At 39.9% G+C, this 17834-nt stretch overlaps 1 protein-coding gene across 1 annotated transcript in view; it reads left to right on the top strand.

The window, feature by feature from the left end:
• Positions 1-17834, top strand: part of CELF2 (CUGBP, Elav-like family member 2) — a 245846-nt gene that overhangs the window by 359 nt on the left and 227653 nt on the right. The window lies entirely within an intron of this gene.

Genomic DNA, 17834 nt, shown 5'->3' with positions numbered 1-17834 from the left:
TTTTTTTTTCCCCCCCTTTCCCACCCCCTTCCCAAGTCACTTGGTGGTCTCCCGTGTTGCCTGTCCCCCCTCCCCTCCCCAAGAAGGCGGCAGCCGGGTGTTTTAGTATTCCGGCAGGTCGGTAACGGCGGGCGAGGGGCGGCGGGGTAAGTGCGGGGTTTTGATATGCTGCTGATGCAACGTGGAGAAAGGCAGAGCGGTCGCGCAGAACTGCGTGCGCTTCTCCGCCGTGACCGGCGGGAATTCCTCCACGGACACTTGTCCCCCCTGCCCGGACCCACCGGGGCGAGCTCAGCCCTTCCCCGGCAGAAGGGACGGGGAAAAAAAAAAAAAAAAAAAAATCCCCTCGCAAAAGCTTCCTCGGCTTCTCAAATTCGACTGAAATGCTAAGCATCCGCTGGGAGTAAGAGCGGGCAGAAAGCGAGGATTTTTCTTCCTTTTTTTTTTTTATTTTTTATTTTATTTATCCTGTCCCCGACAGCTGCCTGGCACGGAGAGTGTTAATTAGGGTGAGGATGGTTGGTTTACATGCGGTTGAACTGGGGATGAGGTGTGTCGGAAGGTTCTGAATGCTGGAATTTCAGAAAGAGAAGTATTCCCCTAGCCCGGCTCTGCTCCATTAATCTCAATCTGAAAGTTTCTATTACCATCCCCTTGGGCATTGCCCATTGACAGGGATTTTCAGGTAAACCTAAGCCTTATATGAACAAATACAAGCTAGAAACGAGGAAATAGTCACTTGCCGAGAGATACGAAGGCTGAGGACTGGGCTGCGCTTTCATAGTATCCGAAATGTCTTTTATTTTGTTCCTTTTTCGTCTTTCGTCAGGATGATGATAAATGTGGTTTGAGTTACATTAGAATGAAGCGAGAGGCTTTGGCATTGACTCTGTACTGGAGCTATTCTGGTTGAGGCAGCGCTTAAGTTACAAGTGTAAATAAACCCGTGTGTGCAGCAGAGACTGTCACCTGTGATTTGCACAAATCAGGTTGCATACTGTGCCCCCATCTAAGACTATTCAGACTTTTATTACCTTCTTTACTGGCATCCGAACTTTCTCCTAAGGTGGAGCGCTTTCCCTTGCACCGGCAATGTTCTGTGCGGAGATACTCAGTGGTGGCCAGTCCTTCAGGCAGCGGAGATGTAATAAGTGTGTGGGAGAGGGGAGAGAGGCTGGGGGAGAAGCTACTCGGCGCGGATGACTTATACTATTTTTACAGTCCTTGAAGGACAGCAAAGTGGTTTTTGCGTAAATGCTGCCCGTTGTCTCTGTTTCTTGATCTTAAATAGAAACAAGTTCTCTGCTGTGTTTTGTTTTTCCTGTTGTAAGATTCCCGTTTTTAGCAGCACCAGTCAGTTTCGGAAAACGTGCTGTACTTCTCCCCTTTTGCATAAAAATTTTGTAGGTTTGGCTGTTAGGGTACAAAGTTCAGCTGAACATTGGTATTGCTGGCTTTGCAGCGCACTGGAGGGACTTGCCACGGCCGAGCTTTCCCTTGTTTTCATCGTCTCAGCTTTGATTAGACTTTCTACCTGCTGTCCTTCCAGGCAGTCAGAAAAGATATTGCTAACAAACATCTCCAAGCTCAAAGGCACTATTAACTGCGGCTGATGATGCCCTGTTGTCACTTAGGCTTATATAACTTTATCTCCGACTTGCCCCTCGAGGGAGGAGTACCATGTCAAACTCTTCCTTCTGCATTGCTATCTTTATAGTCCTCTTCTCTGGGAAGCATCCATAATATATTTTAACACAGGTTGAAACACAGTCAGTGTTCATCAGACGCAGATCTGAATGTGTGTCCAAAGAAACAAAAATTACTCTAGAGAGATGTCAACTTCTAAGTGGATCTCTAAATACAGAGGTTTAATAATGGAATTGTTAAATACCCACATCCTTGTAGGATTTGATGCTCGTTCCTCATATTTTTGGGGGGGGGGGGGGGGGTTTTGTAATCTCTCGAAGAAAAAAAAACTTTACCTCCTGCATCATCAGTGGTCGTGTTGTGATGTGCTTCCTTGTATTAACCAAGCTTTGCTTTGCTGCTGATCTAAGTAATTGTGAAGATGTATGATTTCAAGGGATCATGTGTCATGCATACAAATTAATATCAAGGCTAAATTGCTGTCAACTAAGGGAGCTTCTATTCCTGAAAAAAAAATATCTTGAAACTAAATGCTGTCTGTGGAAGCTTTGCTGCACTACCTTTCTAAAACTCTGTAATTCACTTTTAAAAACATCTTTATTTTGTCCTTCTAGCCAAGTGCTGACATACCTTTATTTGCAAGTCCCCAACTCTCTGGACTAATCAGTGCTGACGAGAACGCAGTTTGATTACGCATAAGGGGTCACGGGCGCGTATGTGCCTTCCCCTTTAGCTGGCCCACCCCAGCCGTGCAGCGAGACGCCAGCAGCGTTCAGCGGGGTGGCACAGTGCATCGCAGAGCATGCTCCAAGTTACGATGCTGCACAAAACTTTTAACCTCGCCATCTGGTCTAGCCATTGAGTATAGCTTAGTTCGGTCTTTAGCAGAAAGGAGTTTCCTATTTTATAGTGAGGCAATTAGCAAGATATATGTAAAACTCTTTCACAGTGAAAATTTGCAGAACTAAGTTGGGTTTCTTTTGTTTGTGTTTTTTTTTTTTATGCTGGTGGCGTATCAGATGTTTTAGTAAATTGGCACCATACAGTTATCACTTACACTTCCCGTTCTTTACACATTTAAAAATTCTCTGTGAAGGGAATTATTTTCAGAATCATCCATTCTTTCAATAAGCAACAAAGAAGGAGAATTTTCAAGGAATAACTTTCAGTGCATACCTATTCTGAAAGTTAACTGCCAGCTTGATAATTGTCAAAGTTAAAACACTCTTACCCCTGTGAGACTGTTAATTGTTGCTTCCTTCCAAATTTTGCTGCTGTTATTGTCTAGCTAAATATAAGTAAAACAGAACATCAGATACTTTGAGCATGACTACTTAGTGTAGCTAAACTGTATGCATGACATCAGTGTACCTGGTTAGTAACTGAATGGCAATTTTGCTAATAAAAAATAATCAATGAAATGGCATTGGAAAATAGATACTCTAGGATTTGAAGCATAAAGATGCATGAACTTTTGCTCTTGAGGGCAGGTGGCAAGCTGGATGCTCTAGCCATTGTAAATGCTTGCAGAGACCACTTCGTAGTGCTCTAGTTAAAGGATCAGAAATTGATTGACTGACGTTATGCATAGCCTGTGTGTGTTAAGTGTGTGGAAGAAGCAATTTTGAAGACAAGACATAGGTGGAAATGTGTATGTGTGTATATTTGGACAGGGTAGGAGAGGGTTAATGGTTACTAAGCACGGTTATAAAATGTGACTTCAATGTAATTTGCTTCGTAATTTCACTGACTTACATGTACATGCCAACTGGATGGTTGTAAAGTGGTTGCTTTGAGGATTAAATACTCATCGTTGTAACCCCCCACGTTGATTTCTGCAATACCACCAAAGATATTTCCATTCCATATTACACATTCCACTGCCTGGGATTACCTTTAATGTAGATGAGTCATAGTGTTTGTTACTACTGAGACAAACTCAAATTTGACTTTTATTTTTGATAGCTGGGTATAATGCCAATAAAATGTGCGATGCTTAAACCAGTGCACATGCAACTGCATGGTTTGCATGGCAATTATGCTTAAAAGTACTTGGCCTTTGAATTCCTGCCTCTTTTAATCCAAGATGAGTCAAAATCAGATATATGTGCAATATGCTGATTAAAAAGGCAGTGAAGATCAATTTTCAATACTTTTTGTTTGTTTGTATTTATTGCTTACTAAACAAGGGATGTCATCAGTCACAGGGCATTCTTGCACTTTAAAAAACCAAAACTTCCCTTTCTGCACTAAACCTGCAAAATAGGACTTTTTCCAGCATAAACTGGAGATAATAAAATTAACTTTTTTTTTTATAAACTTCACCGCAGGGAAAACTCACCATACTGTCAAAAATAATTTTTCAACTATATGGGTTTTTTTAATAAGTAGGATATCAAACCATGAATTGCTAACTGAAAATGGATAGCTGGGCATCAGCTGTTTTTTAAGTCCATAGCCTCATCCTTATACTGGCATTTTATTCTAACTTTGATTCAGTACTAGCTTTATTTTAAGTATTATGACTTTTTACCTAAGTTACTTGCATGACAGATTCCTTGGGCCACCACTGAAGGAAAGCAAAGCAAAAGAAGAAAATTCTTGACTGTTGACAAAGAGCTTCAGAAAGGAAAATAAACCTCCGGATGTGCATTAAGTAATTATGGTTTCATGGTGTCCTTTTCCCCATCATCTTTTCTAGTAGCTGTCTAGAACCCCATTCAGTATTTAACCTAGAATAACTCTCAGCACATTCATATTTATATATATCTTCTGCTTCCTATGATATGATCTCACAAGTTTTTAAGCCTCCCCCACATGTATTCATCATCCAAATTAATCATCAGTTATGATTGCTTTAAAAACTTAGATAACTCTAAATATTTCATTGCCATTTTAGGATGTTTGATATCTTATGAGCATTTAGACTATTCAAATTTCATAATTAATTCATATATTAATATAAAAATATTTGACCCAACTGATATAGGGGAAAGGTGTACAAAATCTTCTAGTTTTTAAAAGCTCCTGGAATGCAAGGAAAACACTTCGGCAAGACAACCCTCTAGAGAAAAATCATTGTTTTATAGTTTATGCATATAAAACCCTCTTTCCTTCTGAAGTGGAGAGGTGATTTTTTTTTTTTTTTCTTAATTTCTACAAACTGTGTTTCCTATAGCGGATTATTTCTTGTGTGTTCATATAATTGCGAAGTATGTTGCATCTCCTGACATGGTTTCCTTTGATTAAAACAAACTGGTGGCAGGGCAAGGTTAACCAGAGGCTAAAGTCACAAAATAGAGAATACATGTAGAGAGCAAGGCTGAGCTTTCCGTAGCGAAGAAGTGGCAAAACAGGAAAAACCTTCATAGGTGCAAGAAAAATGCAGGAACAAGAATGCCTATTTGGAAAATAAAAACTAATTAGAGCAATAAATGTAATGTTCTCAAGTAATTGTGAAATAATTATTCCCCTTTAGAATCATCATACTTTAATTGCTTTCCCCCGCGTTCTGCATGCCTATGGAAAGGAAGAGAAGCGCTTGTGTTCCCTCCAGGATTTCATTTTTCATTTGCAGTAAGCTGCTGGCTTTCTCGTAAAGGTTTTCAGAAATATGTTGCCTTAAACGCTGTTGTGTTCTTCCATATGGTGTTAAATAGAAAAGGTGAATGGCAGATGCTGAAGCTATAAATTCTCTCCTATCGTCCAGATAAAGCACCTTGAGATTTAGTTGTGCAGTTTATCCATCCTCTGTATCACAGATTTATAATCAATCTCTCATTTTCACTGAGACTATGTTACGTAAATAGGACACACTTCAGCAGTGTATTCTCTTTGCTCACAGCTTGATCCTTGAAAAATCAGCTGACAATAGTTTAAAATTATAATATTAATAAAGAGGAGATCATCTGGCCATCAAAATGACATCTGAAAGCAGCTTCTGTTTTGTGTTAAATCTTAATTACTGAATGCCTAAATGAGCCAATTCACAAAAGAGTTGCCTACTGTACCAATACTGCCTGTTTGGTGATTTATTTTGTTTTCCTTTGGATTTACACAAATATAAAAAATAGTTTATATTGAAGAGAAGAGCTATGAAGAAGACCAAGTATCTTGAGTCTGGTCTCTGCCCTGGGACAGCTTCTCCCTTTCCTGGCTGCCGTTACCTATCAAATGGTGGCAATACTTAAAGCCAAGTTCAAAAGCAGTGCTCCAAAAGAAACATTGGCACAAGAGCAGCGGGAAAGACTCCGCATCGGCCTCCTGAGCGTTATTTTGTGCATTTACCCATTGCTTGCTATCAGGGGCAGCATATTGTCACATCTGAGGGAAGGGTTATGGCTTAGGACCGGGAGAGAGACCTACGCTGTGCCTGTAAATGCACCAGCCCTGCTGCCTTCAGTTAGGCTGGAAGGGACATGATCACATCCAGCTGTGCCCAGGTTACTCTGGAAGAAGATAAATGTGTCCAGCTGTGCCCAGGTTACTCGGAAGGAGGCAATGGTGTCCAGCTGTGCCCAGCTCACCCCACTCCCTGCTGCCACCAGGGATGCACTCATCCTCTGCAAAGGAGTATGCAGGGAATTCATGTCCTTTCTTTCCCCATCAGCCTACGTAAGTTGAGCCACTTCAGGTTTGCCAAGAAAACAACAGCAGCAACCTGAGTATTTTGTTTTATGATTTTCGCATCCCTGTTAATTTCTTAAATTGTTCTGTGGATCTTACTCTGGGGTTTTAAAGTTTACGACCACGGTTATTTCAGAGATGCAGCCATTGATCTTTCACAAAAATGGAATTAGTGATCTACTGATTTTATTTTTTTTTAAACTTTTTTTTTTCCTTTTGCCGTGCAGGTTAGCATCATAAAGAAAATATAGTCCTGACAGAAAGGCCTAACATTGACTGTCTCCCAGCAGTGGTGGTAATTCATTGCAATGCTAATTTACAACTTTTTCAGTACTGGCCCCTAGACAACAGTAAAGTTGCTGTATGGGTAAGAGAGATGTCTAGGTACACAGACACACACACACACCATTTAGCTGGTGAGTGTAGCTGGATGCCTCCACGATGGGAGGACAGGTAGCTCCTTTTGAACCAACTACAACCCTTTCTGTCCCAGATTATACTGTGCTTTTTCTTGTACTCTGTTCCTACATCCTATATCCTTTGAAGCAGTTCCAGTCTGATTGCAAGTCACAGCTGACAAGAGCTATCTTGTATTTCATAACCCTGAAAAATAATGAAGATCCTTCATCCTCTTAATCCAAAGGCATGATGCTGTCTTCTTGTTTAATATACACACGCTCTTCCCATTTCTTGATTCTCAACAGTTTTGGACCACTAAATTGCTCAGAGATGAAAAAAAAAAAAAAAAAAAATCCACAGCTTGCTTGACCCACCACTTGTTGTGTCACTGACTCCAGACCTCAGTGGCACTTAGTCTGGTGGCACTGACGGTGCCTGGCTGGGTGTGATATAAGTGCACTTCATTTGCCTGAAACAGACACAGGTAATTGAAAGTTATTAACTTCTGGCAGAGGATAACTATATTTGAAGATCTACAAAATCAAGTGATCTATTCCCTTCTTCTCTTTAATTTTTTTTTTTTTCCCCTGACTCATTCAATTGCTTGGATCTGTCAGCCTTCATCTTCAGTTCATTGCTAGTGAGAGAGACGTCTGGCTATGCCCTTTATCAAAAAACACTTTTTTTTTTTTAATATTTTACTACAGATGGATTGTAGAACAAGCATTAGGAGTCTGAAATGTTGTCAAACACACTTCATGCCCAGTGGCTATCACTTAAAGAAAACCCTGTTCTGTACCTGTTTTCATACAAAATACTGTAGAAATCACAAGTTTAGATTTAGAAATCACAAGAAAGGCTGCGGTTTTGCTTGATTTCACCGTGCATTTTAGTAAACTTCATCCCGTTGTCTTGTCTGTTGGGGAAAAAAAATAATCTATTGTTTTATCTGCAATGTTTCTGTATAAACATATAGAAAAGTTGATCATTTCATTAGTCAGTGAATGAACTTTCATTTTCTTAAAATTCAGTTTAATTGCTTTTTCCAATATCTTATTGCTTAGAAACCTTTTTTTCATACTTTAACCCCCTATCCAAACTACTTTTACCCCCTGCTGTCCAAAAAAAAAAAAAAAAAAAAGAGAGAGAGAGAAAAGTGTTCAGGAAATTACAGTAAGTATTACTTTAGATATTAATTTAGTCTTTAAAATTTATTCTTGAAAATATCCTGATTGGGGGCTGCTTCAGAGATTTTACTGCAAAACCATAAATGCCTAATTAAGGGATAGCCACAGGTCAGGATGATCTCTGCAGGGAAAAAATCGCAAAAGTCATTCCCCTTGTCCTAAACTGACCCATGTAATGCAACTTCTTCCTTGAAGCACTGAATTTTTAGGATTGCAAGGTGAGCACTGGCTTTCTCCAGCAGGTTTCTCTGCCAGCTCCTTCTGGAGATCAGTATTGAGTGGGAGGGCACCAGGGGGAAGAGGAAGAAATAAAATTAGCATTTAATTTTGCAGGACGTGGAAAAACAGATGACAAGTGAAGCAATTCTTAGAAAAAGAGAACATCTCTGGACACATAAAGCACTATTATCTGATATTTTATTACCAACTATAGCCTGCTGTCTGTGTTCAAGCCAAACTTCCAATGGGTTTACAGGAGCTTGGCTTGAATGAGGAATGCATAATGCTGGGCTTCGCGTCCCATGCCAGGCTGTCCAGCTCTGAACCATGTATTGCAATCGTATAAATGGGTTTTGCAGTCTTTTTCCCATCACTCGCTTCAGAGTGAACTTCAACATGGAAACGTGAGGCAGCTAACTTTTCAGATACTGTTCTACCTTGCTAGCAGAGTGAGTTGCTATCTTGATGATGGAGTGGAAGACAAGTCGATTTTAATTGGGCGGGTATTCTTTTGAGAGATGTTCACACATCTCGGGTTGGGGCAGGGGGTTTCTTTTACTCTTGGTGAACCTTTTCCCCTCTGCCAGAGAGGAGGATTCATCTCAATGCCTGAGGGCTCTCAGCTTTCACCGACATACATCTCTCTTTTTTGGCCGCAGAAGACAGAGTACAACTTTTCCTTTTAAGTTGGTTTGCTGTCTGTGGAGAAAAGCGTAAATGCAGCAGCTTTGTAACACTGCTCAGATATAGTCAAAGAAAGTCCAACACTGTATGACAGATTTTTAAAACAATTGTGTTTGACTGGTTTCATTATTGCTTAAGTGTAGCCTACTATCTCACTTGCTAGACCACGTTTATTTATCTTCAAGACAAGGCTGCGTAGAATAGGAAAACCTCAGAGTTTTAATATCTTCTTACCATGCTCCTGTCTGTGCTGTTCCTGGGGTGTTTCACTGGAATGGAATGAAGCTTTGTATGCTTTATTATGTATTGTAGAGCATAATGGATTAGGGGCAGATTCTGTGTATTTTTGAGCTTTTTTTCTGCAATAGCCATTAGAACATGGCCCTGTAGATGTTGACGCAGGGTTCCTAGCTATCCCTGTAAAGTGAGACAGAAGCAACTCTTCAATGTCCTATGCAAACCGTTCCTTTGGAACAAACATGCAGTAATTCGCAGAGGAGCGAGATCTGTTTTCCAGCCAGAAATATTGCTTACAAGGCTTAGTTTGGCCCAAGCAGTCTTCGACAGCACTGGCTGATTCCTGTGTTTTCAAAGTATTCCAGGCTCCTTTAGGTCACTTCTTCTTCCCCCTGCATGTACAGTATATCGGATTTGGGAAAAGGTCCGGCAGCAGCAGCATCGTTGTTGCCTGTGTGTCTTTGTTGAGGAACAGCAGGCTACTCGCAGCAAGAGATACATGCTGGGATTCAGAAAGGAACAATTTTCAGCTTGCTAAGATGCCAGTATTGCTACCTGGAAGCTCTGCAGAAGCTAGAGACTTTTTGGCTGTTTCTGTACCTCTTTGCTCCCTCTGTCCTCACCTCCCCATCATGGGATACTTAGACTTCTTTACTTGGCTGGCCTTCAGAGGATTTGAAGGTCTCTGAGCTTCATTAGGCTCTCCATTTCTACTCAGGTGGGAAAGGAAATGGAGAGAACTGCTGCTGACTTCAGCCAGTCGGGTCTCTGATTTTCCTGTTTGGTTTGAAGCCACAGATATGGAGCAAACTTGGAGCTGAGAGATGCCAGGTGCCTGGGTAAGATGAATACTGTGGAAGGGAGAAGTGCAGAAGAAAATGGGGGGAGAAACGTATGGACTTAGGCAGACTTTCATAAAAGATGCAAATTTAGGATTACTTAGCAGAGAAAGTAATCACTTAAAATTAATGTTATATTTTAAAAGTGGAGCATCATTTGTGTTAACAGGAACAAAGATGTTGTTTTTAAGCTCAGCAAAGCCTCAAATCCCAGAAAATGCAAAATTGCTGCTGATAATTTCTGAATGTGAACCTGGAAGGCTTCATGGAAACTTAGAAGGAAATAAATCAACTTCCCTCTCTTTCCCCAAAACTCTTTGGGCAAAAAAAAAAATCTGTAAATATTTAACAGCAAATAATCACATTGCCAAGAACCAGCAAACAAAGCCCTTTTATCCAATCCTATAATATGCTGTAAATAATGAAAACTCTTATAGATCTAGCTGGAAGAACTTTCAATTTTTTATCAGTGAAGAAGCTTAGCATCTAGCACTTTAAAAATCCATCAACATAGCTAAAACTCTTTTTCCAGTCTCCTACCACTTCATGTCATATTTTTCTCTGTCCTTGACATATGCAATTTGCCCTGCTAATATCTGTTTAAAATGCTGGGAGCCTTCAGCATGTTCTGCTCCACATTACATGCCTGCAAGAAGCCTTCCCCCCTTTCCTACCTCGCAAGGTAAGAACTACCCTGCTCTGCTATCCCTTATCACGATCCATTCAATATTCAAACAAACACCTCTGGGATTCCTACCCAGCTTCACTGGTGGAAGAAGTTCCTATAAATATCTGCAAAACATGTACTTGATTTTCCTCCTCCTTCGATAAAATAGGTAAGAGAAACCTATTGAACTTGGCGAACCACCTAGAATTTATATCTGAACTGCTTAATGATTTTATATTCTTACTGTCCAGCTAGTGGCTCATGTCTTGGAAGTCCCTGGAAGTATGATCATCCTTTTTGGTCTGTGCTCACTGACCCAGCATATTGGAATTATCAGCCCTGCCTGTGATTTTCTAGGTCTTCTGGGGATCTGTTGTCTAATAAAAATGTTGCTTGACAAAATATAGTAGGTTTTCTTGCATTTTTGTAGTGGATGTTTTATTAGGTTCTCTCAGCTTTGTTTTTCAAACAGTCTCATACAACATTTGTGAACCAAATGCGATACTATCATGGTTGGTTTTTGTTTGTTTGTTTGTTTGTTTTTCCACAACCACAAGTTGCCCTACTTACCCAATGCAAATCACTGTGGATCTACGTAATGTGCCTTTCTCAAGGGCATCTGTTAATTCCACGTGATAAGTTGGGAGTTTCAGCCAGGAATATTGAGCATTGAAAGAAGACCTGGTTAAACTCAGTAGCACTTAAATTTAATCAAATTTTAAGCAGTTCTCCCAGATTATACCTTTGATGGACTTTGTGTGTGAGCAGTTGCTTCAATGTTGAGGTGTTTAGGTGAAAGTTTTATCATTAAGGGGAATGGTATTCCCCTATACAGTAAGTATATGCAGCTGCAGGTTAGATGATGTAGCAGGAAGACATACACAGGCTTCAGTAGATTATGGACCTTTGTTTAAGCTCTTGACTTTACATACAGTGAAACTGGTGGTAAAACTCAACTAACATGAGCGGTTTAGAATTGGCTCAGAGATTCAGATTCCAGAAAGACTGGTTTTTATGCATAAATGAAGGACTGAATCCAAGGCTTGTTGAGCCAATGGGCAGAGTCCCTTTGATTTCAAAGCACTCTTATCTGTGATCCAAACGCACCGCGAACAAATAAAGACAAAGAATTTATGTTGATTGGACATATTCAGTGTGACAAGAGCTTAAGTCTGATTCTCCTCTTTGCTTATGAAACACAACTGTGTGCTTCTCCCCGCGGTTGCTGGAATACAAGTATTTTGGTAGCTGCATGCTATGACTCCCAATTAGTGCAAGTGTTGGCTCCTAGTGCTAAGAATCACAACGCTTTATGAAATGGAGAGAAAGTTATGGTTGATAATAATATATTTTGGGGTTATCCTGATTTGTTTTCATGGTTTTAAGGCATTAATTTATCCTTTTTCTTTCTTTCTTTCTTTCTTTCTTTCTTTCTTCTTTTTTCCTTTTAAAAATAGTTGTCTTGATCTATTATGGCGGTAAATGTAATGGCATCAAAAGACTTGCAGTTAAATTGTGGGCTGTAGTGAGACAAGGTTCTCTGCTTGCTGACCACCCTCGGTTCTCACCCTTTGTGCTGGTTGGGGAATACTTTGTGGCATCAAGCTCTGGGTCTGCTTGCCCCTCACACCTAGTCACCTGGGAGGTTTTGGGATACTGTGTAGGTTCTTTGTGCTAATGTGCAAATACGCATCTTCTTCTTTCTGTGTTTAAAACTCTGTTTTCTTTAGAAAGCAGGTTAATTTTCTTAGTCAGGGAGCCCAATGCACTTTAAGGGATGGATATGTTGAAAGCAGCATGAAGATCACTTATGCCTCAGGCTGATTCTGGTTTACTACTGAGGCGGACAAGCAGTTACACTGAATATAGAAGCACAAATCACTTTTACTTAGGAAATTATTAACTTATATGAAGCAGAACTCCTCTGATACATATTTCTTATCAGATACATACATTTTATTTTACCCTAAAATAACTTATTCTGGGTGGATCTTCTGACCAAATCAAATGCTTGATTTATCTTTCTGAAATTCCTGATCATGTTAGCTTTGAAGAAGTCTTCAGTCACTTCTAACCTGAACCTGGTTAGTTTGTCTCAAAGTGACTTTACCTCTTGCAATGTTGATACCTTTTTACTTGCTGTCTTTTTGGGTTGATCTTGATTTACTTTTGCAAGGGCAAAAGGCATGGTCATTTGAACAAGGTGTACTGATGTACCTCTATCTTCTTAGTTATTGTATTTTAAATTTTTTGTATACATCAGATCTTCAAAGTAACTCCAATTAATCTTTGTTAAGGTTTATGTAGGTTCCCTATGCAAGGTGTAGAATAATGGGCAAAGTAAAAGCAGAATGTATGTATGGGTTAGTATAAACCACAATACTTTTCATACTGAACATAGCTTGTTGAAATGCCTCCACTCTTGGCAGAAGACAAGCTTCGTAACCTAAGAGGATGTGATTTGAGTGGAGTTTTCATGCCCCATGTGCTCATTGTGTTCTTGCCACTGATGCAAACATTATCTATAATTACATTTTCAAGAGACTGTAAATTGCAGTCTTTGTGGAACAAAAATGCAGCTGAAGAATGGAATGTATATCCTCTCCACCCTCATTATAAGGCTTATAAAAATCAAACTATAAGGCCCAGTACCGTAGCTTTCAGATGCAGGAAACCAGCACCGTTAGCTTGTGTTAGAGTACTTTTCACTCAAAATTATGGCCTTTTGATGATCAAGCTAGTGCTGTTATTTCCAATAGTTTGCCATTGAAACTAGTTGAATTAAAATTTGTAATTGAGATGAGTTTAAATAAAGTCAGAGTAATTACTTTGCTTATGTATAATATTATTTTCATGGATTTGAGATTTTATTCACAATTGGTGGTAACATCAAAGATTTATTAGACAGGTCGTAACATGGGTGTTGAAACTTCCTACCACACCACGCTGTGGAACAGCTGTCTTTTTTACCTCTTCCCTACATCAAAATCTTACCAACTTCCATTGGAGTAGCTGAAGAACCAGAAGTAGAAGGGAGATGGGTATCCTTGACTTCCTAATTGTGTAGAACAAGCACTGGAAACTTAGACAAAAACTTCCAGGTGGAGGCAGCTAATCCTGAACTTTTGTACTATGCTCTTTAGAGTAGAAATTCATACAATCATAGTATATCAATCTCCTGTTCGTAACATCCGTGCATTCTTTTTCCTCTCATGAGCTTTAGTTTTGAGTGGTTTTTTTTCCCTCCAATAAGTGAAGCATTTGAATCCTCTCTGAAAGTGGAATTTGACTCTATAGGGATGATCCCTGGGAGATAAATGCATGTGATACGAAAGGCACATGCAGTTACTGATTCTGTGACTTAATGCATTGAGGAGTGTGGGTAGAGGTGTTGAATGATCACAATATTAATAAATAAATAAGGGATGGTCCTGAATGCCTGTAAATCCATGAGCAATTAATAAGTGCATGCATGGAGGTCAGTGAATTTATTGCTAGAAGCACAAATAGTCTGGACTAAAATTAGTGTGTGTCCACTGCTTTCCTTTCAGTCTGGTTGTTTTTTTATTAGTGTAAAGAAAGTGATAATTTGGATGCTCTTCATAGGTTCACAGTTATTTTCAAAAGCAATTTTAAAAATAATTTGGATGAAATAATGAGTCTTATTACATATCTGTTTATGACCATTTAGCTTTCTGTGGAAGGGGCTCTAGGCAACTTCATATTGCAGCCAGGTGACAATAAGGGCAATTAGATCCACGTGCTTTATGCAGTTGCTGCCCAAGTTGGTAATTCTGCCTCCAAGTTCTGCTGCCTGATTGCTGCAAGTTATGCACAGGAACACCATGGTGATTGAGTGCTGGAGTTCCCAGGACAGCATCTATTCTTAGTGGTCCAGCAAAACTTATTAAGAAAAGTAATTAGAACAAAGCTCAAGTACATTAGCCTCTTTAATGCTCCTGAATTCTCAGAGCTATCTTCAACATTGGCAGAGGCTGTGTTTCCAGTAGAGAAATTGAAGCAACTTTCTTTGCTGAAGTTAAACCCACTTTGGTCTTAACATTGTGATGGGAGTTCCTTCTTATGTAATAGTATCAAGACCCAGGAAGGTAAGAAGGTGGTGGTATGCCAACTAGTGGAAATAACCCACCTTTGATTTTTATTTTTATGATGACTTTCTGTTGAGATGCAAGGTTCTGTGTTTCTCCCTGTTTCTCATGTGTGGTGTTCTTCTGTGCCATGTCACCTTCCACCTTTCTGCCAGCTCCTGAGGCTCAAGAACTATAATAGCCACGAATCATTTTTTCTTTCTTTCTTCCTCATCTGTTAACTCTGGCAGGTTAGAAATGTATTTTATTTCTCTACTTGCAACACAACCCAGCATTACATTTTCTCAACAAGTCGTTTCCACCATCCTCCTGAATATTTGTTTCTCCATTGGAATCCAAAAAGCAGTCTCAGGCCTGTTCAGTCTTGTCTGCTGAATCAGAACTATGTCTCCTCAGGCCTTCAGGATGTCTTTGGGGAGATCTCTTTGGCCTTTAAGCTACTTCAGAAATGTAAGTGCCTGTCTTCCTGAGATGGGAACGTTCAATAGGTTTGAAGACCTTCAGTACAGGGAGAGACAGGCTCTATTGAGTAGGTTACAAGGAGATCTGCTCTTCATTTTTCTTATTATATGCCTATATTCATTCAGCTTGCATACTTATCCCTTTCCCCAGGCATCCCCCTCCCTCCTAATTCTGGTATAGATGGACAAGAGTTAACAAAGTGTCCTTTGAACTGTAGGATGTCCAGTTAGATAGGTATGAGGAGTTCAAACCAGGCAGGAAAATGGGTTTCTAGGTTTTACAGGTCCAGTCTACTCACATTCACTCACTGAACAGTCTTTTTATAAACGGAACTACAAGCTATTTTTTTCTTCCCTTATGCCAATTAGTGACGATTTTTAGGTCTTCCCTTCTGCCACACTCAGGTTTTTTTGTCTTTGTTCTTCAGTTGCCTTAGAGAGGTCTCTTGATGCTTTCTGTACTGTTGCTTTGTAGGCCAGATAGTCGTGTCTAGTGTCATTCCAGGCAACGTGCAATCTGTATAGTAAATTTAATAGAATAACACTCATTTGTTCTTTTTCTTAAAAGTAAATTCCTTATTCAATGGAAGCTGCTGAATTGCCAGGATTGCACAGCAGTTTGTGTTTCTGTTAACACCTGAAGGACTGTTGAGAAGACCTGTCGTTGTGACCACACCAGTACTCTGGTATTTGGTTTTCCTTCTTGGCAACCTTTAGACCTATGGGGGAGTGAAACATAGTTTTCAGTAAATTGGCTTGTTCCTGTATTGAATCAAGCTTGTCTCATTTCAGATCTTTGTGTCTTAAATTTCCAATGGCACTGAAAATACCAGGTTTGTTAATTTTAGATTATCGAGACGTTCCCAAAGATGGAGAGAAAGTACATCCCATAACTCCTGAGGCAGGCTGACTTTTACCTGGCACCGCAGACAGGATTGATGTTAGTTTCACAACCAACTTTTTAATAAAATACACTGTTTGAATATAAATATTACAGTAGTCAGAAAAGAGTCTGCCACTATCTGCCTTAAAGTCGCTGCTTCTCCACGCTGAGGAGTTGAACACTGATCCTCAGGATATTTTATTCTGTGATGCTAATAGCGCTAATACAGTATCATTGTGTTTGAGGCTTCAAAGATACTATACAAGCATTTTCTTATGATTCCCTGATCTTTGCATTTATACCCAGCTGTTTGTTATTCAGTTCAGCCATCAGCATCTAAGTCTCAATGGACCATGTAATATGCAGCTGTAGCCAGATGTAATGCTTCCTATTCCTAAATGTTTCTGTTAGAAGCTAAGAGTGGCAGGCTAAAGACTACTGATAACAGTGTTGCTTGCATTAATTTAAACTCTAGAGCTACACTGATTCTGTTTGGCAAATTTATTCCATGGCCAACAAGCAGAGCAATATTTCCAATCTCCATCATTGCTAGCAGTGTTGACATTAAATACATCGAGTATGTCTGCACTGATACAGAATGTACTTATGGTGCTAATTCAAATAGGAGAAGGATGTCCAATTTGCATAAACAAATATATTTTCAGATACAGTTCTATTTAAGAGAGATAAAGACAGAAAGGAGCCTGTTCTAAACAATGACTTGCAATAATGTAGAACAGTTCAACAAATCTTCACCCTCTTTAATTTTTTGTTTTCTATGGATAGCTGGGGAACCTTTACAATATCTTGTTCAAGCTGCAGGTGGGTTTTGCTGTGCTTAGCTTTCCTGGCTTGGGTGGCAGTGCAGCAGGGAATCACAGTGTTTGAGTTTGCTGCCGCAGATCACACCGAAGCATTTGGCAAATCACTTCAGCCGGTGGCTGGGGATGCACACATACTCGGGAAGTCTTGGTCAAGCCCTTCAGTAGAAGTTGATGCCAGCGTGTGGTTAGAGACCTCTGAGAAACTTTGGACAGGAGAGTTCTTCACAACTGCAAAATGCCCTGTTGGTGGGGACTCGGCATACATCAAAATCTGTGCGGAATTTAACTTTCTCTAGGCATTTTCATTTTTCATTGGCAGTACATCTTTATAACACATGCTTTAGGTTCTGCTTGGTCATTTCCAGGTGTATGGTTTAACTCAATGTAAGAATGAAAACAAAATTAGCTGTATCGTGGTGGCTCCTTGTTTCTTCCCTTGCTCAGTTCCTGCCCCTATCCCCAGCCCGTTTTGTTTTGTTTATTTATATATTTTTTAATTACTCTGCACACTAAGTAATCCTAATCCAGCAAGGTTGTTCAGGTTACAAGCAGTGCCTTGCTTTCAGCTTCTCCCTCTGCTCTGTGCATGCCCAGGGTGGTTAGTGCTGCACAGCAGCAGGCTTCTGCCCCATGTGCTGGGCAATATGGGCTCGTGTTTTGATTCCAGAGCGAACAGCATTACACAGAGGATTTGATGCGATTGTAATGAATTGCATAGGGGAAGTGCTTGTTTGAAATCAACTCCATTAACTCGGGGAACAAACCATTGCAAAGTCAACAGTTTTTCTGAGTGGCCACCGCCAGCCATCTCTTTTGAAAACACTAATGGGCTGTTTAATTAGGTGATGAAAATTGTTTACAGTTGGTGATCCCAAGTTTTGTCATTTTAATAATGGTTAAATTCAATCTCTTCTTTGATTCTTGGCAACTCTCTCATTATTTCATAACCTGCTTACGTCTAGTTTAATTCATTTGGGTGTATTAAAACCGAACCTCTCATGCAGCAGTGGTGTTTACTTAACTGCACTGTGTCATTATAATAGGTGGGGAAT

Source organism: Haliaeetus leucocephalus, unplaced genomic scaffold (assembly GCF_000737465.1).
Source record: "Haliaeetus leucocephalus isolate CR32 unplaced genomic scaffold, Haliaeetus_leucocephalus-4.0 Scaffold751, whole genome shotgun sequence".
Classification (NCBI taxonomy): Eukaryota; Metazoa; Chordata; class Aves; order Accipitriformes; family Accipitridae; genus Haliaeetus; species Haliaeetus leucocephalus.
This window is presented reverse-complemented; position numbering and strand designations above follow the sequence as displayed.